This window comes from Notamacropus eugenii, chromosome 1 (genome assembly GCF_028372415.1).
Source record: "Notamacropus eugenii isolate mMacEug1 chromosome 1, mMacEug1.pri_v2, whole genome shotgun sequence".
NCBI lineage: Eukaryota > Metazoa > Chordata > Mammalia > Diprotodontia > Macropodidae > Notamacropus > Notamacropus eugenii.
This window is the reverse complement of record NC_092872.1, coordinates 686393690-686418639: the sequence shown is the minus strand read 5'-3', so window position 1 is coordinate 686418639 and position 24950 is coordinate 686393690. Positions and strand designations below refer to the sequence as shown.

At 39.6% G+C, this 24950-nt stretch overlaps 1 long non-coding RNA gene across 1 annotated transcript in view; it reads right to left on the bottom strand.

Annotated features, from left to right (window-relative positions):
• LOC140521184 (uncharacterized) overlaps nucleotides 1-24950 on the bottom strand; it is a 197399-nt gene that overhangs the window by 110459 nt on the left and 61990 nt on the right. Inside the window, exon 2 of the long non-coding RNA XR_011972825.1 lies at nucleotides 18609-18783. This is a non-coding gene — a long non-coding RNA (uncharacterized lncRNA). The remainder of the gene's footprint in view (nucleotides 1-18608; nucleotides 18784-24950) is intronic.

Here is a 24950-nt window from a genome sequence, read left to right as displayed (position 1 = left end):
AGTGCGAATTTTCTCTGCCCTGGGTCGTCTGTCCCTCCAGATCGCCTCCACCACAGTAGGAAGAATCCTCCTTTGCCACTTTTCCAGCCTCTGGTGTTATGAGACCACCCGCCCCCTTCTGCTGTTCCTGCTGATCCAGGATTAATCTGGGGAAGAATTTTATGGTTCCCTCACGGTCATCAGGGGGGAGGAGAGAGCACTTACTGATCACTCTGCCATCCCAGTTCCTGGAAGTTCAAGTAGTGACCCACCGAAGTCCATCTTCAGGCTGAATATTTCAAGGGCTGCTGCGGTGATGTCTGGCACTCAGCGGCTCTCACCGGCTCGGCCTGGCTTATCTCCTGCTCCGCTGGTCTCGCCCGCCACTCTCGGGCTCCTCTGGTCCCTTCCGCCCTGCCGCGCCGACCGCACTGCGCTGTGCGCCGGGGTCTTACCCCCGCGGAACAGATCCCTCCCGTGGACCCTCTGGTCCAGCCTGGGCTCCGAATCCGTCAAAGTCCGTCACCCACTGGATTTTACACCTCCAAAGTCTGGTCAGACTCTCCCCCCAGAGATATCCAGAGGAGTTTTTCCAGGAGCTTAGGTGAGTCGTTGCTTTCACTCCGCCATCTTGTCTCCGCCCCCAACCAAGCAGTATTTTAAACAAAAAATTTATATCTCTAAATGTGTACACTGATTAAAGGAAGAGCTGATAAATAAATTCAGCATACAACTAAAGAAACCTAGAAAAAATAAACTAAAAATCCCCAATAAAATACCAAAATGGATAAAATAGATAAACCATTGGCTAATTTGATTTTTAAGTCAGAAAACCAAACCACTAGCATCAAAAAAAAAAAAAAAAAAAAAAAAAAAGGATGAATGCACAATCAATGAAGATGAAATTAAAGCAATTACTAGGAGTTATTTTGCCCAATTATATGTCAGGAAAATTGACAATGTAGGTAAAATGGATGAATATTTACAAAAATATAAACTGCCCAGATTAGTAGAAAAGGAAATTAAATACTTAAATAACCCTTTCTTAACAGAGAAAATTGAAAAAAACATAAATGAGCCCCCTACGAAAAAAATCCACAGGACCAGAGAGATTTACAAGTAAATTCTACCAAAAACTTTGGAAAGAAAAAGAAAGGGGTGGGGGGATTCACATGAAAACTGTATTATACCTTTTAAAGTAATAGTAAGTTGTATGTAATAGATTTGCAATTTCACGTGCAATCTTTTTCATTATATTATATTATGGATATGCTTGCTTTATTCCATAAATTTAAAATAAAATTTTTAAAAAGAAACAACTGTAATATTATATAAATTATTTGAAAAAAAATATTAGGTAAAAGAGTCCTACCAAATTCCTTTTATGATGCAAATTTTGGTTTTGATACCTAAATCAAGCAAAGCAAAAAAATAAAAAGAAAAAAGAAAACTATAGACCAGTTTCCCTTACAAATGTTGATGCAAAAAAATTAAATAGAATATTAGCAAAGAGATAATAGCAATATATCACAAAGGTCATACACTGTGACCAGGTAGAATTTATACCAGGAATGTAAGGCAGGATCAAAATTAAGAAAACTATCAGCATAACCGACCATATTAATAACAAAGCAACAGAAATCATGTAACTATCTCCATAGATACAGAAAAAGTTCATCACAAAATATAGCATCCATTGCTATTTCAAAAAGAAAAAGAGACTATAAGAATAAATGAAATGTTTCTTAAATTGATAAGTAGTATTTATTTGAAACCAAGAATAAGCATTATCTATAAGGGGGTAAATTAGAAGCCTTCACAGTCAGATATGGGGGTGAATCAAGGATGTCCATTTTTACCTCTATTATTTAACATTATATTAGAAATTCTATCCATAGCAATAATGCAAGAAAAAAGAAATTCAAGGAATAAGAAAAGGCAATGAGGAAACAAAACTATTGCTCTTTGAAGCAATATTATGATATACTTAGAGAATGCTAGAGAATCAACCAGCTAAAAATTATTTGAGACAATTAACAACTTTAACAAATGCCAAGCCTAGAGGCCTGTATTGGGCTACCCGAGTCTTTCTTACCTCACCTCCCGAGGTCTTCGGCTGGCCACGCCGGATGCACATATGAGAGAAAGGACGTTCCAGAGTCAAACAGGGGTTGAGCTTTATTACAGGGTTTCGGTTACAAGTGCAGGGGCTCTTCTTTCTTAGGACGAAGAGGGGGAGATTTCCTAAGAAGGCTAAGCTTAAGGGAATGGAAGTAGAAGTACAAGCGGGGGAGAGAGGGGGAGGGGAGAGAGGAAAGAAAAGAAGCGGAGCCCTACTTTTCTCTTTGGCTCCACACGTGCTAAGAGCTTTCTGGCTTCCTCAATCCTACTTAATCTTCAGCCACACAGTTTGCATCTCAATACCATGCTGTTAGGTAACTAGGTGTGCTCCAATCCGGGACGACCTCGAGGGCAGGGAGACTCCACCCATCAGGTATCTCCGGGGGAGAGGCGGAAATACCCGAGCTAGCCGAGCTAGCTCGGTCTGACCTTCTCGAACCCCCGCTGTTCATGGAGGGCCTCGTAAGACTCTAAGATTTAGAAGTCCCACTTTTACCTGCCCGAGACTGTCCACACGGAATTGAGCTTCCAGTCCCAACATATCCCCTTCTTTGTTATGCGCGGAGCGCACCTGGCTCTAGAGCAAACAGTGGCTGGAGGCTGAGTGGATTAGGAAGGCCTTTAGCATATGAGTACCTTACAACAAGACTTCATTCACACAGAAATCTGCAGCTAGCACAACTGACAAAGGGAGGCATCAAATAAAACAAAGATGAAACTAAATGGCTGAGTTACAACAGAGGAAGTGCAATCAACTAAAATCCCAAAGCATATTTTAAGAGAAGCAGCTGGTGTAGGCGCCTTACACGTCACCACTCCCTTAATCTTGCAAATGGATCTATACAGGTGGAAAATTGGTCACCTCCTCCCCACCCAAGTGTCCTGGGTTTGTGATATCAAAGTCCTCATTCAGCTGGCGAAAAAAGGATGCCTAGATGGGAAGCTGTCAGCAGCAGTGTCTGCGGTTGTGATGAGGGCTGCTTCCTCTCTGGGCAGCAAGGTTAAAGCTGTCAGCAGCAGGCTCAGGTGGTGTATGATCCTTCTCCGGGGTCTCTGGGCTCTCCGGGGTCTCCGCCTCCTGCGTCTCCGTCGTCTCCGACCTCGGTTCCCACCTACGGATCCTTCTAATGGGAATCCACGCATCACCTTTTCCTGTGGAGACACAAACATACCCTCGACCCCCTATTAGTATCTTAAAATGTCTCATAGCTGGAGTATTATGTGAGTTTTTTGAGACAGCTGTATCAAGCTCTGATTGTATTAGGCCTCTTGATCTTAGCTCTGATTGTATTAGGCCTCTTGATCTTAGCTCTGATTGTATTAGGCGACCTTTTCCCCTTCTTTGTTTAGCGAGGATCGCCTTTAAGGTAAAGATGATAAGAATGCATAGTGGCTCTTTACTTAGGTATAGCTGCTGCCAGGTGCTTACAAATGCTTCATTAACATCTGTAAGGAACCTGACTTTCCCAGAATTTTTTCTTTTTAACAAACACAGGAGCATTCCAGGGTGCTAATTGCTCCTTAACCAATAGTAGTAGTGCCTGGAGTTTTTCTGGAGTCAAAGCCCAAATCGGGGTGTCTGACTTCCAATTCAAGGGTGGGGACTCCAGTGCAACTGCAATGGCCCTTACTAAAAATTTGATAGCTTCATCCCGAGGCGGCTCATAATGTCCCTGCCCCAGATGTTAAAACTAAGTCCTGGAATCACCAACGGCCATACGGTCCTTTGGCGATCCTCTGCCTCCCACTTTACTGGGTGCATTGTCTCTAAGGTATTTTGGCACCCTCCTATTCCCCACACTGGTCTCTGGCTTTCTTTGAGCTTCCAGTGCCGGGGTACTGAGCGACCGCTAAGGCAGGTCCTATCCGCTCCAGTATCAAGGAGGCCAGTCATGGGAATTCCATTAAGCCAGATCGTACACTCAGGTCTATTCTGTCCTATTTCCTTTAGTAACTGGATTTGAACTGAGTGCTTTAAAGGAAGGGCAATAGCTATGGGAAGCTGATTGTCTATATGAGCTGGCTCGGCTACCACATTGGAGCATGGAAGTGCTGTGGTGCCGGTGGGATAAACTCCTGTATATATAACTACGGGTGCATGAGAGGGGTTCTGTAATATGAGGGATTCCTCCTGTATGGGGTCTCTCAGGGGAATCATGGCAAACTGATGAGCTGCAAGCTGGCACTTCTCTAAGCTGTAAAGGTGTTGCTTTCCTTCCTCTGGCCCCATAATCTCCTGTATTCTCCCTCCAAGGGGCCATCCCGATTCTCTGCCAAAGGGTACACTTTCGGGGCCCTCGAGGGGCCCCTCACCCCGTTTCCCGACTTCCTACATTGTTTAGCTAAGTGACCTGGCTTTCCACATGAAAAACAAGGGTCCTGGCCCCTCCCTGTACTTATTTCTTTCCTACACTCTTTCTTAAGGTGTCCCGGTTTTCCGCAGTTAAAACATTTTTTCTCCAAAGAGATATTACTTAAGGCGGCAGCCAGGTACTTCCCTTGCACCTGTGCCAAGTAGACCTGACTTCCTACCCTTTCACATCTCTGTATCATCTCTTCAACAGATGCATTCTTTGGCAGTCCCAGCATTGCCTTTTTGCAGTCATGATTACAATTCTGCCGCAGCAATGTCCTCAACACTATCTCTGTCCCTTGGTTTTCCTCTCCCATATCTCGACCTACTGCCTCCTGCAGCCTGGCCACAAAATTAGTAAATGGCTCATTGTTTCCTTGCGTAATCCTAGTCATGGGAAACTCTCTCTCTTTCTTAGAGGCTATAACCTTCCAGGCGGCAATAGCCATTCCGGCAATCAAAACATAATCGGAGGCTGAGTACTGTAATTGATTTCCTGTAGCCTCAAACTGCCCTGTTCCTGTAAATTGCTGATAAGCCTGGGGGGCCTGAGCCCCTAGCCCACCGGTAGTGCTCTTTACCCTCTGAGAAAATTCTGATACCCAAATCACATTCTGCCCAGGGGTAAGGCAGGCTCTAGCTAAGCTCTTCCAGTCATTAGGAGTCAGAACGAACTGACCGCTGAGAGTTTCAAGCATGGCTATAACAAAGGGTGAATTAGGGCCATGCTTGGTACAAGCCTCTTTAAGAGTCGCCACTCTCTTCCACTCTATGGGTATGTGGCTCCTCCGAACCCCACCGGGGACACTGGGGTCCGCTATTTCTAACACAGGAAATGTCCCTACATCTTCTCCATTCTCTATAGCCTTTCTTATTCCTTTTTCCAAACTGGACTGTGGCCCTGAACTGTCTGACCAATGGAGCAGGTTATAAGGAGGCGCGGAGGGAAGGCACGGCGTATTCTCCCCTGCCTCGCCTTTCCCATCCTCTAGATGGAGCTCCGAATCTATTTTTTCTTTATGCTCCTTAACTTTCCGCTTAACTTTCTGCTTGCCTGGGTCCTCCCCTCCCCTCTCTCCGCTTCCACTCTTATTCCAATCCCGCCCTGGCCTCTCCGGCCCTTCCAGCAGGCTTTTAATTACACCGAATATCAGGAAATCTAAATCCTCCAGCTCCCCAGGGTATTGTTGCTCGTAAGCAGTCATTTGCTCTCCGACCGCTCCCCATTTTTCTCTTGATATTCCTGCCTGCTTGAGCCAAGGAGAAACTTTCCAAATCCTTTCACAAAATTCTCGGAGGTCATCTAACTCTATTGTGACCCCCGCCTTCCTGCATTCCCTGTGAAGTGTCTCAGCCCAGACCTCCTGTTCCTCTGGCTTTATTACTGGCAATAGATTCCCCATCTCCGCCCTTTTCCCAGGGGTTTGGGAAGCTTCTCTCCCCTTTCTCTCCTTCCGAATCTAGGATTCGGGACTCGCTTCTTTCACAGCCCCTTCCGGGTGTACCCCAAAAGCACCCAGGATTATCTACGCTCCCAATCCCTGTTGGGACGCCAACTGCCAAGCCTAGAGGCCTGTATTGGGCTACCCGAGTCTTTCTTACCTCACCTCCCGAGGTCTTCGGCTGGCCACGCCGGATGCACATATGAGAGAAAGGACGTTCCAGAGTCAAACAGGGGTTGAGCTTTATTACAGGGTTTCGGTTACAAGTGCAGGGGCTCTTCTTTCTTAGGACGAAGAGGGGGAGATTTCCTAAGAAGGCTAAGCTTAAGGGAATGGAAGTAGAAGTACAAGCGGGGGAGAGAGGGGGAGGGGAGAGAGGAAAGAAAAGAAGCGGAGCCCTACTTTTCTCTTTGGCTCCACACGTGCTAAGAGCTTTCTGGCTTCCTCAATCCTACTTAATCTTCAGCCACACAGTTTGCATCTCAATACCATGCTGTTAGGTAACTAGGTGTGCTCCAATCCGGGACGACCTCGAGGGCAGGGAGACTCCACCCATCAGGTATCTCCGGGGGAGAGGCGGAAATACCCGAGCTAGCCGAGCTAGCTCGGTCTGACCTTCTCGAACCCCCGCTGTTCATGGAGGGCCTCGTAAGACTCTAAGATTTAGAAGTCCCACTTTTACCTGCCCGAGACTGTCCACACGGAATTGAGCTTCCAGTCCCAACAAACAAAGTTGAAGAATATAAAATAAACTCATTTAAATCATCGGCATTTCTATATATCATGGACAAAATCCATCAAGAAGAGATAGGGAAATTCCATTTAAAACAATTGCACACATTATAAAATATTTGGGAGTCTACATGTCAAAACAAACCCAGAGACTAAATGAATACAATTTCAAAACACTTTTCATGCAAATAAAGGCAGAACTAAACAAGAGGATAAAACATTCATTATCCATGGATGGGCAGAGCCAATATAATAAAACTGACAATTTTACCTAAAATAATTTACTTTTTCAGTAAATATGGTACTTATTCATACCATAGCAATCAAACTACCAAATAATTATTTTATAGAGCTAGAAAAATAATGACAAAAATGAGAGAAAGGACTAATTTGTACAAAAATATCTACAGCAAATCTTAGTGGTAGCGAAGAACTGGAAATTGAGGAGAAGTCCATCAAATGGGGAAAAGCTGAACAAATTGTGGTATATCATTGTGATGGAATATTATTGTGCTATAAGAAATGATGAGCAGGATGATTTCAGAAAAACTGGGAAAAACTTACATGTACTGATGAGTAGGGAAGGGAACAGAATCAGGAGAAATTGTACACAGTAACAATACTATATGATGATCAACTGTGAACGACTTAGCTATTCTTGGCAATACAATGATCCAAGACTATTCAGAGGACACATGATGAAAAATGCTGTCCACCTCCAGAGAAAGAATGGATGGAGTCTGAATGCACATTGAAGCATACTATTTTACACTTCTTTATTTTTATTATGTGCTGTTTTGTTTGTTTTTGTTCTGTTTTCTTTCACATGACCACTTATTTTAAATGATTGCACATATATAAACATATCAAATTGATCATAGTCTCAGGAAGAAGTGAGGGGAGGGAGAGAAGAAGAGTTGGAACTCAAAAACTGTTTTTACATGTAATTGAAGAAAAATAAAATATTATTAAAATAGCAATAGAATAAAAGCTCAAGAATATCAAAGGGGAAAATGGGGAAAAAATGTTAAGGAAGGCAGCCTAGCACTAACAAACTTAAAACTGTACTATAAAACTGTAACCATCAAAACAATCTGCTGCTAAGAAACAGAGATGTAGATCAGTGGAATATACAGGGCATATAATATACAGTAGTAAATGATCATATTAATGGAGTATTTTAAAAACTCAAAAGATCCAAGTTTTTAAGGCAAGAACTCACCAATTTAAAAAAAAAAAAAAAACTTGTGAAAATTGGAAAGCAGTTTGGCGGAAACTGGATGTAGACCAACATCTCACATTTATACCAAGATAAGATTAAAACGGATGTTTTATTTAGACAAAAGGGTTGATATCATTAGTAAATTAGAGGAGCATAAAACAATTACCTGCCAGATCTATGGATAAGGGAAGTTTAAAACCAAACAAGAGAAAGAGAGGATAAAGTGGAAGTAAAATGGATATTTTTAACTACATGAAATTTTAAAATCTTTGCACAAAAAACTCAGTGCAGCCAAAATCAGAAGTAAAACAAAAAAAAAAAATGGTAGTGGGGAAGGGAGTTACAGCAAATTTTCTAAGTCCCATTGTTCAAATACATAGAGAACTGACACAAATTTAGAAAAATAAGAGCAATTACTCTATTGATATAAATGAGCAATTTTCAGAAGAATAAATCAAAGCTATCAACAGTAATATAAAAAATAATGCTCTAAATCACTACTGATTAGAGAAATACAAGCTAAAACTACTCTCAGATACCACATCATATTCACAGATTGGCCAACATGACAGAAGAGGAAAATGATAAATGCTGAAGGGGATGTGGAAAAATGGGGATATTAATGCACTCTTTGTGTATTTGTGAACTGGTCCAACTATTCTGGAGAACAATTTGGAACTATGCCCAAACTCTGCATAACTCAGCAATACCATTGCTAGGTCTGTATCCCAAGGGGATCAAAGAAAAAGACCAATATGTATAAAGATATTTACAGTAGCTCATTTTTGTGGTGGCAAAGAATTAAAAATGGAGGGGATACCCATCAATTGGGGAAATGGCTAAACAAGCTGTGGTATAGCATTGTCTTGGAGTATTATTATGCTTTAAGAAATGGTGAGCAAGTTGGTTTTGGAAAAACCTGGGAAGACTTACATGAACTGATACAAAGTGAAGCGAGCAGAACCAGTAAAACCATGTTTACAGTAACAGCAATAATGTGCTAAAATACTGTAAATAACAGTAAAAATAATTATCAATTGTAATAATGCAAGTCAATTCCAAAATGCCCATGATGAAAAATGCTATCCAGCTCCTGAGAGTGAACTGACGTACTCTGAGTTCAGATTATTCTTTTTTTTACTTTCTTTATTTTTTTTATGATTTTTTTTTTTAGTAGAATGGCTAATGTCCAAATATGTTTTGCATGACTTCATATGTATAATTGATATCACATTGCCTGAGTAGAGGACAGGCTGAAGGGAGGTAGAGGATTCAGAATTCAACTTAAAAAAAAATCAATATTATCAATAAATAAATGAATTAAAAGGAAAAATGCTACTAAGGTCAAACAATAAATAGGAGTAATCGTTTCACCAGAAGCAGAAATAGCTGAAGAGGGGCAGTGCTTCTGATGACAATTAGAGAGGACAGGCTGTGGAGAGGGAACAGTTTGACAACTCAATTGTACAGGGAGTGTGTCTTGGGGCTTATGAAAAGCAGTGTTGTGCTAATAAATGTTTAACAACCAGCTTAAGGGGAGAGAGGGGTATATAATATAACAACATTTTTTAAATTAATTTTATTTATTTTCACTGTTTTACAATCATTACCATATAACTTAGATTTTTTTTCCCTCCCCCCCACTACTTACCCCCTTCCCCAAGATGGCATATAATTTTATGTAGGTTCTATACACACATTCCTATTAAATATATTATCACTATAGCCATGCTGTGTAGAAGAATTAAAATGAATGGGAGAAATATAACAAACCAAAACATAATACACACACACACACACACACACACAAAATGATATGCCACATTCTGCAATTGAATTCCATAGTTGTTTCTCTGAATATGGAAGGCATTTTGCCTCAAAAGATCATTGGGAATTTTTTTTTAAGTCCTTGTATTGCAATGAAGTTCTAAGTCTACCAGAAGAAACTCGCATACTGTGGTCATTGCTGTGCGCAAAGTTCTCCTGGTTCACCTCCTTTCACTCAGCATCAGGTCACATAAGTCCTTGCAGACCTCTCTGAAGTCTTCCTGTTCATAATTTCTTATAGCACAATAGTATTGCATTATATTCATATACCATAATTTATTCAGCCATTTCCCAATTGATGGGCATCCCTTGATTTCCAGTTTTTGGCCATCACAAATAGTGCTGCTATAAATATTTTTATACATGTGCAACCCTTTCCCATTTTTATGATCTTTTGGGGATACAGTCCTACAACCACTATTGCTGAGTCAAAGGGTATGCATATTTTTGTAGCCCTTTGGACATGGTTCCAAATTGCTCTCCAGAATGGGTTAGATTGGCTCACAGCTCCAACAACAATGAATTAGTGTTCCAACTCTCCCACATCCTCTCCAACATTTATCATCTTCCTATTATTCTGTCATGTTTGCCAGTCTGATAGGTGTGATGTGGTACCTCAGAGTTGTTGTGATTTGCATCTCTCTAATCAGTAGTGATGTAGAGCATTTTTTCCATATGACTATACATATCTTTACTATCTTCCTCTGAAAAGGGCCTGTTCATATCCTTTGACCATTTATCAATTGGGGAATGACTTGTATTTTTATAGATTTGACTGTTCTCTATATATTCTAGAAATGAGGCCTTTATCACAGATACTAGTTGCAAAAATTCTTTCCCAGTTTTCTGCTTCTGTCCTAATCTTGGTTGCATTGTGTTTGGCTGTGCAAAAATTTCTCAGTTTAATGTAGTCAAAATTATCCATCTTGCACTTCATAATGCTTTCTGTCTCCTATTTAGTCAAAAAATCTTCCCTTCCCCATAAATCTGATAAAAACACTATTCCTTGCTCCACCAATTTGTCCACAGTATCAACCTTTTTACCTAGATGGTGTACCCCTTTGGACTTCATTTTTGTGTACGGTGTCAGGCACTGGTCTATGCCTAGCTTCAGCCACACTGTTATGCAATTTTCCCAGCAATTTTTGTCAAACAGTAAATTCTTATCCCAGAAGCTGGGGTCCTTGCATTTATCAAACAGTGGATTGCTATATTCATTGCCTACTGTGTCTTGAGTACCTAACCTATTTCACTTGTCTACCCTTGTGTTTCTTAGCCAGTACCAAGTAGTTTTGATAATTGCTGCTTTATAATACAATTTGAGATCTGGTAGAGCCAGGCCACCTTCCCTAGCATTTCTTTTCATTAGTCCCCTTGATATTCTGAACCTTTTGTTCATTCAGATGAATTTTGATTTTATTTTTTCCAGCTCTAGAAAATAATTATCTGATAGTTTAATTGGTATGGCACTAAATAAGTAAATTAATTTAGGTAGAATTGTCATTTGTATTATATTGGCTCGGCCTACCCACAAGCAACTGATGTTTTTCCACTTTTGTTTGTGCAAAAAGTGTCTTGTAATTGTGTTCATATTGTTCCCGCGTTTGTTTTAGCAGGTAAACGCTCAAATATTTTATAGTGCCTACCCTAGCTTTAAATGGGATTTCTATCTCTTGATGTTGGACTTTGTTACTAATATATAGGAATGCAGAAGATCTGTGTGGGTTTATTTTGTAACCTGCAACTTTGCCAAAATTGATTATAATTTCAAGTAGTTTTTTAATTGAATCTCTGTGATTCTCTAAGTAAATCGTCATATCATCTGCAAAGAGTGATAACTTAGTTTCTTCTTTGCCTGTTCTAATTCCTTCAATTTCTTTATTTTGTCCAATTGTTACAGCTTACAGCTAACATTTCTAATACCATACTGAATAATAGTGGTGATAATGGACATCCTTGTTTGACCCCTGATCTTACTGGAAATGCATCTCGCTTATCTACATTGCATATAATGCTTGTTGTTAGGTTTTAGGTAGATATCACTTATTATTTTATGGAAAGTTCCCTTTCTTCCTATGCTCTCCAGTGTTTTTTAATAGGAATGGGCATTGTATTTCGTCAAAAGCTTTTTCTGCATCTATTAAGATAATCATGTGGTTTCTGTTAGGTTTGTTGTTGATATGGTCAATAATGCTAATAGTTTTCCTAATATTGAACCAGCCCTGCATTCCTGGTATGAATCCTACCTGATCATAATGTATTATTCTTGTGAAAAGCTGCTGTATTCTTTTTGCTAAAATCTTATTTAAAACTTTGCATCTATATTCATTAGAGAAAATGATCTATAATTTTCTTTCTCTGTTTTGTCCCTTCCTGGTTTATGTATCAAAACCATATTTGTATCATAAAAAGAATTTGGGAGGACTCCTTCTTCCCCAATTTCTCCAAATAGTCTATACAGTATTGGAATTAGCTATTCTTTAAATGTTTGATAGAATTTGCTTGTAAATCCATCCGGCTCTGGAGATTTTTTTCTAGGGAGTTCATTAATGGCTTGTTCAATTTCTTCTTCTGAGATGGGGTTGTTTAAGTATTCAACTTCTTCTTCTGTTAATCTGGGCAATTTATATTTTTAAAAATACTCACTCACCTCATTTAGATTGTCGAATTTATTGGCAACATATTTTTAAGTTTAATTTGCATGATTAAATTTACACCATCACTTTCTTAAGTCTAGACAATCAACAAAACAATAAATCAGTCTCTGATTCAAAGCATTTTTTAATTACTGAGATATTAATTGAATATTTACTAAGAAAATTTAGCAATTGCCTCAGAACCACATGTGCTTCCAACATAACCCTAATATGGCTATGCTGTCTCTCCTCTCTTGACCCCAAAACTACACTTCCACTCTTGCTGATACCATGGGCCAAAGCCCCAGATCATTTTCAGTACTTCTAGATGTTTGAAGGACAGGGAAACTCATAGTTATTGTAGAAAATGCCTTACTGAAAACATATAGGGATTGAACCAGCATCTGAAATCTCAAATCCTTACTAGCAATTAGATGCTATTTTGATGATTAACATCTGGAAATAACCTCCTTATCATCTATTCGTAGATTCATCAAATCCTAGGACTGCCAATCTGGTGAAAATCCACACACAATACAAGAAGTCTCCATAAAGTGACCCTTACAAGTGGTCATCCAATTGTTTCTCACTATTTCTAATTGCTGAATGAATATTAGAAAGGTTTGCCTAATACTGAACTGCAATCCCTCTCCTCATAAATCCAACATCCTGGTTATAGTTCTACTTTATGAAGTAAGAGTAATTTTCCTTTTTCCAAATATTTTAAAGCAATTATAGTGAACTGTTCCTCTTCCAGTCCACCTGCCCAACATCTTTTTTTTTTTCCAGGACAAATAAGATTATAATCTCAAATCAAATTAAATCCAATGAGATAATATCTGTAAGAACATAGCACAGTGCCTGGTACACTGATTAACGCTTGTTCCTATCCTTGTTCCCCCCTAAACATTTCCAGTTCCTTCAACAGATGTTCCTAGAGTAACATGTAAATTACAGATCATCAGTCTACAGGCCTCAGGGTCCATTTATTTCAACCTCTTCATTTTCAAGTTCCCTCTCCATCTGGGTCAATATAATTGAGGTGGCCCATGATTTAGTTCCCTCAAAATACCTCTCTATATGAAATCAAAATATAACAAAAAATCCTTGTTTGCACAGAACTGAAATATTTTCTTTGAGCCAGTAGAAATCCTGGTTCTCTGAGTTTCTGTAATCTCCCAGGATAAGCTTAGATAAGCTTAAGACTTCCTCCTGGTACATTCCATCAAGAACTCCCCATAGCCCTATCAGATAGTCCCATAAATAGACCTTCTAAACACATCTTCCACAGAGGTGCTCAGCAAGAATATCCCCAAAACTCATTATACCATTCTAGGGGGAAAAATAAAACATAATAAAACAGAAAAAAATAATCTGGTCAAATATAATTTGTTCTTAAAAAAAAAAGATTCCAGTTTTAACTTTATATCTAATCTTTTCCCCAGAGAACTCATATTTATCATTGTTTTTCACATGTTAGATTAGGGGCAAAATAATTGACAGCCCAGAACCTACCCATACCCATAAACTGCTTTATGCACCTCTTACTGTGTTTCCATAGGGGTAGGTTAAAGGTGTCTATGTGATGATGGTACCAACAAGGTTTATTCTTAAAACAAAATTAGTATAAGTACAATGTAGAAATATCAGTCTATTTCCAATATTTAAAAGAACTTTGCTCTGAAATGGTTCGGTTCTCAAACGCTAAGGCAGAGCAAAATCTGATTTCCCTTAGGAGTATAAAAATGATGTCAATTCACAGGTAAACAAACACTGACTTCCAGAAATGTAGAAATCTGTCCATTTTCCCCAGTCTCACAGCAGCTCTCCCATGCAGATAACATCCCTAATCTTTTTCAATGCCTTTCAGAGGTCTGTATGCAATCATTCCCCAAATTGAATTCTGGAATAATAGATTTATGATACACAGTTTTCTGGGGGAAAATGTGTTATCCACTGAGGTACTTGGGGAACAGTTTGTTGCACTCACATAAATTTTAAAAAAATTCAAAATCCAAACTTTGTCCAAGTGAATACTCTTGAATGGCAGGGTTTTTGAGCTTTCTAATAACTTCTTATTTCCCTACAATCCATTCAAAAAGCTTAGAGGATATCTCAGGAAATCATAAGTTCATATATGTGAAGCTGGAGATGGGTGTTGAACCTAACTACCTCAATTTAAAGAAAAGGAAACAGAGGCTTTAAAAGGCTGACTGACTTACCCAAGGTCACACAGGTAATAAGAAAATATTATTGAATGATATTTTTTTACATTTTTACTTCGGTCTTTCCTGAGGTGAATTATAAATGACTGTAATAACATTTTCTTACATATTTAAATCAATAAATTATGAGTATTAGGGCAATATTTTTCTTATAAAAGGAATCTGAAAATGTGCTTTCTCAATTTTTAAGATTTGTGTAGCGTTGGTATGAATTGTTCCTAAAAGTTTGACAAAATTCTTTTGTGAACCCCTCAGAACCAAGAATGTTTTCCTTTGAACGTTTCTTTGCAATTATTTTAATTTCCTTCCTCTGATAAGATTATTAAGATTTCTATCTGAGCTTCTGTTAGTTTGGATATTTTATATTTTTGAAAGTTTCACTTTATTTCTCTTCTGTTCTCAGTTTTGTTAACAGTTAACTGTATATTTAACAGCATGTAACTTATAATTGTTTTTATTGTTTCAGGTTTTACTGTGATTTTACTTTTTTCATTTAATATCTTGTTGATTGGGCTTTCTGCCTTCTTTTTAAGTAGATTGGCTAAAAGTTTGTCAATTTTATTAATTTTTTTAAAGAACCAGCTTTTTATTTATCATTTCTATAAGGATGGTTTTAGTTTCCAATTTATCTAGTTCTCCTATATTTTAATATCTCCTTTTAATATATATTTCATCTTTGTTCTATTTGTTGGTTTTCTAATTTTTAATGAATACTTAGCTAATTTTTTTTATTTTGTTAAAATATGTATGTAAGGATATAGACATCTTAAACCAAACGTTCAAAATGGAAGCTCATCTTTCCTGTGAAAGTCTTCCTCCCTCTTCCCTTTCTTATTAGTGATGTGGACACAAATGGTACTTTAGGGATTAAGAATAATATTAAGGGTAGTTTTTCTAGTGCTTTGTGAGGTCACTGCTGGGGGAGGGGAGAGAACTCATTCTGCAGCTCATCCTGTAACTTGAGAACATCCTAATGTCCTTTGCCCCTTATCTTGAAATACCATAAAAAAACTTCTCCTTAATCTGATATCTCCCTTATTCTGTGTTCCCCTGGTCTCTAATCTTTAACTTATGTCCCCATTGCCCTGTTCTTAATCTTTATCCTGTGTCCCCCTACCCTATCTTTAATCTTTAACCCCCCATAAAACCCTAAACACCTTATTCCAGATCAAAACTACTTTTATCTTCCTCATCCTATGTCATAAAATCCTTTCTTGTCCTGTCCTTAATCTCTAACCCTCATAAAAAACTTTAAAATTACCTCATCATTCTCAAACCTCTATATAAGCCTAACTCCCCCAAATATTAGTGCCTCAATTAGCTTTTTGCTAAAAAGGTCCATGTACTTTTCCCATAAATAAAAGCAGCTTTTGCTGGCTAAAAGAGCATCACCTAAGTGAATTTTTTCACACTCAAACCACTCTCCCAACTGTGACCTCAACATTACTGTAGAGAGCACCACCAACCTCCCACACTCCCAGAGGCTTACAACCTAGAGGTCACCCTGGATTCCCATTTCTCACCTTCTATATCCAAGCTGTTGCCCAGGCCTGTTGATCAGCCTTGCCTTGTCTTCCAAATACATCCTCTTGTCTCTTCTAATACTGCCACCACTTTAATGCAGGGTCTCATCTCACACCTTAATTATTACAATAGCCTACTAGGGGGTCAGCCTGCCTCAAGTCTCTCTCCACTCTAATTCATCCTCCATTCAGCCACAAAATTGATTTTCCTAAAGCATAGGTCAGATCATGCCATTCTCTGATAAACTCTAGTGCCTCCCTTTAACCTCCAGAATCAAATACAAAATGCTCTGTCTGCCATTCAAAGTCCTTCATCATCTAGGATCCTCTTACCTTTATGGCCTTTTTATACTCTGTCCCCACCACAAACTCTTTGATCCAGTGACACTGGCCTCCTGGCTGTCCCACAAAGACCATCCATCTCTCAGCTCTTGTATTTTCTCAGACTGTCCCTCCATGCCTGGCTTTAAGTCCCAACTAAATTCCCATCTTCTACAAAAAGTCTTTCCCAAGTCCATTTAATTCTTCTACCTTCCTCCTGTTTGTTACTTCCTATTTAGCCTGTCTCTAGCTTGTCGGTATATTTGTGTTCATATGTTATCTCTCTTATTAGAGTGTAAGATCCCCAAGAGCATAAACAATCTTTTACCTCTTTTTGAATACCCAGTGTTTAGAGTGCCTGGTATTTTAAAAATGTGTATTAACTGATAAGGAAGTGATGTTTTTTCTTTCCTAAGGTCTGCTTTAACTGCATCCCAGAAATTGTGATATTTGGTTTCATCACTATTTTCTTTCACATAATCATAACTTGTTTCTATGACTTATTTTTTGACCCACTCATTATTTAGGATTTTATTAAAGTCTCCATTTGAGTTTCTGTATTTTACTTTTACTCTCCGATTATTTTTTGTATTTATTATTTATGCCTTTTTTCATTTTTTTAAAATATTTCTCTGCCCTCATACATGATCAATTTTTGCAAAAGTTCTCTGTGGTTTTGAGATGTATGTATAGAAGGTCCACTTATAGTAAGCAATAATTGTTTTATTCATACTTTCTCCAGTAATTTGTTCAGTTCTATATTTTCACTTTTCTTTATCTTTTCAATAAATTTATCCAAAACTGAGAAAGGGATATTGAAATTTCCTTCCACGATTATTGTCTATATAATCTTATAACTAAGTTAATTTACTCATTATGAATTTGAATGCTAAATCTCTTGAAATATATATATATATATTTAATATTGATATTGCTTTTTGCTTTTGTGTCTTTGTCTATGGGTCCTTTCAGTATAATGTAGTTTTCTTGATTCTCCCTTTTTATGTTCTGGTTTTTTTTTTCCTTTATATGAGAGCATAATTGCATTTCCTACTTCTTTTGATTCACCTGCTGCCTAACAATTTTTTCCTATCCCCTCATTTTTATTCTGTGTAAGCATTTCAAAAATGATTCTTGTAACCAACAGATTGTGTAGTTTTGTTCTCTTATCCAAACTGTTACTTTTTTTCATCTTATTGGATTATTTAATCCATTCACATTTACAATTGTGATTTAGGTTTATACTTTCCTCTACTTGCCTCTAATTTTTTTTTCCAAATTAGGATTTTGTCTCACTCTTACCTCTAAAACATAATACTTTGTCTCCTCAGTTATTTAAGCTTAATTTATTTTAAGGTGACTCTATTTCCATCCTATTTCCCTCACTTCAACTGTTGCCCTAATTTGTGTTACACTTTTTACAAATTTTAAAGTTTTATTTAATGCATTAGTTCCTTTATTTTTTATCTATTTATTTCTTCTCCTCTTCCCCTCCCCCCCAGTTAAACATCAAGGTCTGTTGGTGTTTTTGGTTTTGTTGTTTGATCTGTTATGCTTTTCTCCTACAGGTAACCTGTGAATTCTTTCAATCAACACATTGTTTTCTATGTTCAGAAGTTCTGGGCAGTTTTCTTATATGTTTTTTCTTACATTGTAGCATTCAAGTATTTTGACTTGGGTTCTTCTGGGAGATCTAAAATCCTGAAGTTGTCTCTACATATCCTCTCTTTGGTGAAGTTATTTTTGTCTATTCTGCCAAGTTTCTGCTACGCAGGTCATAAGTTCTATTTTCATCATTCTTATTTATCTTTTAAATCATCAGGAACATCCTGTTGTGGGCTGGTACCCTCTTGAGAATCCAAAGAGTCCCCTGTTTCATCAAGTATTAATTCATTGTACTTTTTCTTGTCATATTTATTCACTGATGTCTGGTTTCTTTTAGCTGATCTAGAGGTAATTTTCTCTTTAGTTATCTATGTTTTCCCTGTTGGCTTATACACAAAGTCTTTAATTGAGTTTTCTTCCTCATGATAGTTTTAGCTATTTCAGGCTCCTTTCAAACCTGTGATTTTCCCCTGTTGCTCACCTTCTGATTCCTTACCTTTTAAAAGCAGTTTACCTCAGAACTAGGTCCCAAAGCCATTTCAGCCTCCTCCCAACCTGGGAAATTCTTGTTTCATATTCCTCAGTACCTGCCCCAAGTGACTTATGTGATGGTAGAACTGACCTGAGATGGATTCCAGATTCTTTCCCTCAAGTTTAGTGGAGTGCCATATAGTCACACGTAGATGTCTTGCCCCAATTCCTTTTCTCCCATAATCTTCTAGAGGAGTACTTTTACAGAACAGAAATCTTCCACACTGGTGTCCCAGCCAGGACAAGTGTCTCCCACTTGGTTTTCCCTAGAAGAGGGAGGAAGAAGGGGTAATGCTGAATTTTGTTGCAAGTATTTGGGTCAGCTTATGCTGCCCTGGCAACATGATGGATGGTGAGGATTAGCTTTCTCTGCTATTAGTTCACTGGGTTTTTACTTCATTTACATCTTAGTCCTAGAGACCATGAAGACAGCTAAACTTGTTTTATGCCTTTGTATAATTCCTATTTAGGAGAGATTTAAAGGATTGTGAAGATTAAAGAAAATACCTAGTGCTGCGTCTTATTGGTCATGTGACCCAGAAGCGCAAAGTGGACTTAAAGTGTACCTTTGGTGAATAATTTTTTTCCCAAGTCTAGGCTTTTTATGGTTCGTAGATTTTTAGCAGATTATAAAATCACTGAAATACATTTATCCTCATCTTTAGGGGGGGAAAAGGCAACTTCACATAAAACATGACATAAGGTAAGTTCATTTCCATGTGGGAACCTCTCCAACACATGAGCAATCTGCTTCTCATTATATCTGTATATTTATTAGAGTCCATCATTACCTCAATGAGACTAAACTTTTAGACCTATTGGATTTTTTTTTTTTTAATGCTACAACCATTTTTGAACAGGTAGATGTTTTATAGCATGATCAAGATACTGAGCTCTTACAGGCTACCAAAACTTTTTCCCACAATGGTTTGATATAGCCTTCAATAAAACAAAAATTGCTTCTTTTTTTCATTCTTTAGTACTCTAGTCTTTGTCTTGTCTATGGAAAGTCTTTTTTTTTTCCTTCCTTCTTACTGTGACAAGATAGTGTTTGTTTTTTTACTGGTCTTCTCACTGTTCTTCTAAGTTTAAGATGTCTACAGTACACTAAGGAGGAACCTTTAAACAATTCCTCCTTTGGCAGGTTCCTCTATATCTCTTTGCTTGTTTTCTAAGAGTTAGGCTATTTCAAAGGGATGATTTGCATTATGATTTTTTTCATTTTAAACAAACTTTTTGTGTGCTTCACTAAGTTTGATCCTGTTTCATTACTTGGTAATTCTGGAACCACTTGATCCCTCCACACCAATAGCCACTGATGTGTACTTTTTAAGAAATGCAATTTTTGTACATTTTCTTGCAATAAAATACAGGGTTTTTTTTTTAAACCATGGAATTAAAAATTCAGGAAAAGAGAATAATTAAGCACATGTTCATAGCAAAAAAGAAAAAATCCATTGTTCAAATATCAGAAAACTAGCTAATGGAGGAAAGTGGCTAAGTTCAGTTTCTAGTCAAGGTCAAACGTTCTGATTTCAGCTTTGTCTGAAGAAGAACCCAGGCATGACCATTTCTGTTTAAAAAAAATTACACCATAACAAAATTGCTATGTATCCCACATAATCCTCACATGAATATATAGAAAGCCTCAGTGTCTCCCTCCCCCCCTCTTATTTCTCATTCATTCTCAGTTATCTCTTTTTTCTCTTTCCTACCAATCCACTGATGCAATGTAATCAAAATTTCTCTACCTCACGTTAAAAATGTGAAAAAACACTTAATTCATAGCATATTCTGTAAAACGAATGCCCCTCAAATAGTATCAGCATGTAAAGCATCCTGGTATGATGGGAAGATTATTGAATGCAAGCCAAAAGAGATGGACTGTAGCCCTAGCTCTCTCATTAACTTAGGTCCATGACCATGGACAAGTCATTACTCTTCTGTTGAAATAAGTCTCTTCCTATGTGAAATTTTAATGCACTTAAATTGTAATCAGTATCCACAGTATGAAGGGGCAGCCAAAATAGTAACTACTGTCCTAGGCTGCATTAAGAGATATGGAGTATCAAATAGGGGAGGTGACAGAATGGCTGTAATTGTCTTGTCAAACAACATTTGGAGTACTATATTCAGTTCTGGGTGCCACATTTTAGCAAAAATACTGACAAGCTAGAGTAGGTTTCACTTGAGGAGAGACATGGACAAAAGTCAGAATACCATGCCATACAAAAATTGAAAGAGCTTAGGCAGCTATGTGAAGCCTTATCATGGCAAGTGGCATAATGTTTACATATATACACATAATGTATATATGTAATTATTAAATATTTTTAAATACATGAAAAAATTTAACATTGATTTAATAAAATTTTGATTTCCAAATGCTCTCCCCCCCCCTTCCCCACTTCTTGAGAAAGGAAACAATCTGATATCAATTATACATATGAAGTCATTGAAACATATTTCCATATTAGCTATATTGCAAAAGAAAACATACACAAAAAAGAAAAAATAAAGCAAAAAATAGCATGCTTCAATCTGTACTGAGAGTTCATCAGTGCTCTCTCTGCATATGATTAGCATTTTTCATCATGAGTACTTTGGAACTGGGTTGAATCATTATGAGTAGCCAAATAAGTCTTGCACAGTTGATCATCCTTGTAATATTCCTGTTACTGTGTACAATGTTCTCCTGGTTCTGTTCACTTCACTTTGCATCAGCTCATATATGTCTTCTCAGGTCTTTCTGAATAATCCTGCTCACCATTTCTTATGGTACAATAGAATTTTGTCACAATTATATATCACAACTTGTTCAGCCACTTTCCAATTGATGGTCATCTCCTCCATTCCCAATTTCTTCCCCCCACAAAAAGAGCTGCTATAAATATTTTCTTTTTGTACAAATAGGTACCTTTCCTTTTTCTTTCATATCTTGGTGATACAGATATAGTAGCAGTACAATATGCACAATTTGATAGCCTTTTGAACATAGTGCCAAGCCTAGAGGCCTGTATTGGGCTACCCGAGTCTTTCTTACCTCACCTCCTGAGGTCTTCGGCTGGCCACGCCGGATGCACGTATGAGAGAAAGGACGTTCCAGAGTCAAACAGGGGTTGAGCTTTATTACAGGGTTTCAGTTACAAGTGCAGGGGCTCTTCTTTCTTAGGACGAAGAGGGGGAGATTTCCTAAGAAGGCTAAGCTTAAGGGAATGGAAGTAGAAGCACAAGCGGGGAGAGAGGGGGAGGGGAGAGAGGAAAGAAAAGAAGCGGAGCCCTACTTTTCTCTTTGGCTCCACACGTGCTAAGAGCTTTCTGGCTTCCTCAATCCTACTTAATCTTCAGCCACACAGTTTGCATCTCAATACCATGCTGTTAGGTAACTAGGTGTGCTCCAATCCGGGACGACCTCGAGGGCAGGGAGACTCCACCCATCAGGTATCTCTGGGGGAGAGGCGGAAATACCCGAGCTAGCCGAGCTAGCTCGGTCTGACCTTCTCGAACCCCCGCTGTTCATGGAGGGCCTCGTAAGACTCTAAGATTTAGAAGTCCCACTTTTACCTGCCCGAGACTGTCCACACGGAATTGAGCTTCCAGTCCCAACATATCCCCTTCTTTGTTATGCGCGGAGCGCACCTGGCTCTAGAGCAAACAGTGGCTGGAGGCTGAGTGGATTAGGAAGGCCTTTAGCATATGAGTACCTTACAACAAGACTTCATTCACACAGAAATCTGCAGCTAGCACAACTGACAAAGGGAGGCATCAAATAAAACAAAGATGAAACTAAATGGCTGAGTTACAACTGGGGAAGTGCAATCAACTAAAATCCCAAAGCATATTTTAAGAGAAGCAGGTGGTGTAGGCGCCTTACACCACCACTCCCTTAATCTTGCAAATGGATCTATACAGGTGGAAAATTGGTCACCTCCTCCCCACCCAAGTGTCCTGGGTTTGTGATATCAAAGTCCTCATTCAGCTGGCGAAAAAAGGATGCCTAGATGGGAAACTGTCAGCAGCAGTGTCTGCGGTTGTGATGAGGGCTGCTTCCTCTCTGGGCAGCAAGGTTAAAGCTGTCAGCAGCAGGCTCAGGTGGTGTATGATCCTTCTCCGGGGTCTCTGGGCTCTCCGGGGTCTCCGCCTCCTGCGTCTCCGTCGTCTCCGACCTCGGTTCCCACCTACGGATCCTTCTAATGGGAATCCACGCATCACCTTTTCCTGTGGAGACACAAACATACCCTCGACCCCCTATTAGTATCTTAAAATGTCTCATAGCTGGAGTAGTATGTGAGCCTTTTGAGACAGCTGTATCAAGCTCTGATTGTATTAGGCCTCTTGATCTTAGCTCTGATTGTATTAGGCCTCTTAATCTTAGCTCTGATTGTATTAGGCGACCTTTTCCCCTTCTTTGTTTAGCGAGGATCGCCTTTAAGGTAAAGATGATAAGAATGCATAGTGGCTCTTTTACTTAGGTATAGCTGCTGCCAGGTGCTTACAAATGCTTCATTAACATCTGTAAGGAACCTGACTTTCCCAGAATTTTTCTTTATAACAAACACAGGAGCATTCCAGGGTGCTAATTGCTCCTTAACCAATAGTTGTAGTGCCTGGAGTTTTTCTGGAGTCAAAGCCCAAATCGGGGTGTCTGACTTCCAATTCAAGGGTGGGGACTCCAGTACAACAGCAATGGCCCTTACTAAAAATTTGATAGCTTCATCCCGAGGCGGCTCATAATGTCCCTGCCCCAGATGTTAAAACTAAGTCCTGGAATCACCAACGGCCATACGGTCCTTTGGCGATCCTCTGCCTCCCACTTTACTGGGTGCATTGTCTCTAAGGTATTTTGGCACCCTCCTATTCCCCACACTGGTCTCTGGCTTTCTTTGAGCTTCCAGTGCCTTAAGGGAAGGGCAATAGCTATGGGAAGCTGATCCTGGCCCCTCCCTGTACTTATTTCTTTCTGCCCAGGGGTAAGGCAGGCTCTGGCTAAGCTCTTCCAGTCATTAGGAGTCAGAATGAACTGACCGCTGAGAGTTTCAAGCATGGCTATAACAAAGGGTGAATTAGGGCCATGCTTGGTACAAGCCTCTTTAAGAGTCGCCACTCTCTTCCACTCTATGGGTATGTGGCTCCTCCGAACCCCACCGGGGACACTGGGGTCCACTATTTCTAACACAGGAAATGTCCCTACATCTTCTCCATTCTCTATAGCCTTTCTTATTCCTTTTTCCAAACTGGACTGTGGCCCTGAACTGTCTGACCAATGGAGCAGGTTATAAGGAGGCGCGGAGGGAAGGCACGGCGTATTCTCCCCTGCCTCGCCTTTTCCATCTGCTAGATGGAGCTCCGGGTCTATTTTTTCTTTACGCTCCTTAACTTTCCGCTGAACTTTCTGCTTGCCTGGGTCCTCCGTCCCTCCCGTGTTCTCCCCTCCCCTCTCTCCGCTTCCACTCTTATTCCAATCCCACCCTGGCCTCTCCGGCCCTTCCTTACAAAATTCTCGGAGGTCGTTTAACTCTATTGTGACCCCCGCCTCCCTGCATTCCCTGTGAAGTTTCTCAGCCCAGACCTCCTGTTCCTCTGGCTTTATTACTGGCAATTGATTCCTCATCCCTGCCCTTTTCCCAGGGGTTTGGGAAGCTTCTCTCCCCTTTCTCTCCTTCCGAATCTAGGATTCGGGACTCGCTTCTTTCACAGCCCCTTCCGGGTGTACCCCAAAAGCACCCAGGATTATCTACGCTCCCAATCCCTGTTGGGGCGACAACTGCCAAGCCTAGAGGCCTGTATTGGGCTACCCGAGTCTTTCTTACCTCACCTCCTGAGGTCTTCGGCTGGCCACGCCGGATGCACGTATGAGAGAAAGGACGTTCCAGAGTCAAACAGGGGTTGAGCTTTATTACAGGGTTTCAGTTACAAGTGCAGGGGCTCTTCTTTCTTAGGACGAAGAGGGGGAGATTTCCTAAGAAGGCTAAGCTTAAGGGAATGGAAGTAGAAGCACAAGCGGGGAGAGAGGGGGAGGGGAGAGAGGAAAGAAAAGAAGCGGAGCCCTACTTTTCTCTTTGGCTCCACACGTGCTAAGAGCTTTCTGGCTTCCTCAATCCTACTTAATCTTCAGCCACACAGTTTGCATCTCAATACCATGCTGTTAGGTAACTAGGTGTGCTCCAATCCGGGACGACCTCGAGGGCAGGGAGACTCCACCCATCAGGTATCTCCGGGGGAGAGGCGGAAATACCTGAGCTAGCCGAGCTAGCTCGGTCTGACCTTCTCGAACCCCCGCTGTTCATGGAGGGCCTCGTAAGACTCTAAGATTTAGAAGTCCCACTTTTACCTGCCCGAGACTGTCCACACGGAATTGAGCTTCCAGTCCCAACAACATAGTTCCAAATTCTTCTCCAAAGCTGTTAGACCAGTTCACAATTCCACCAACAAT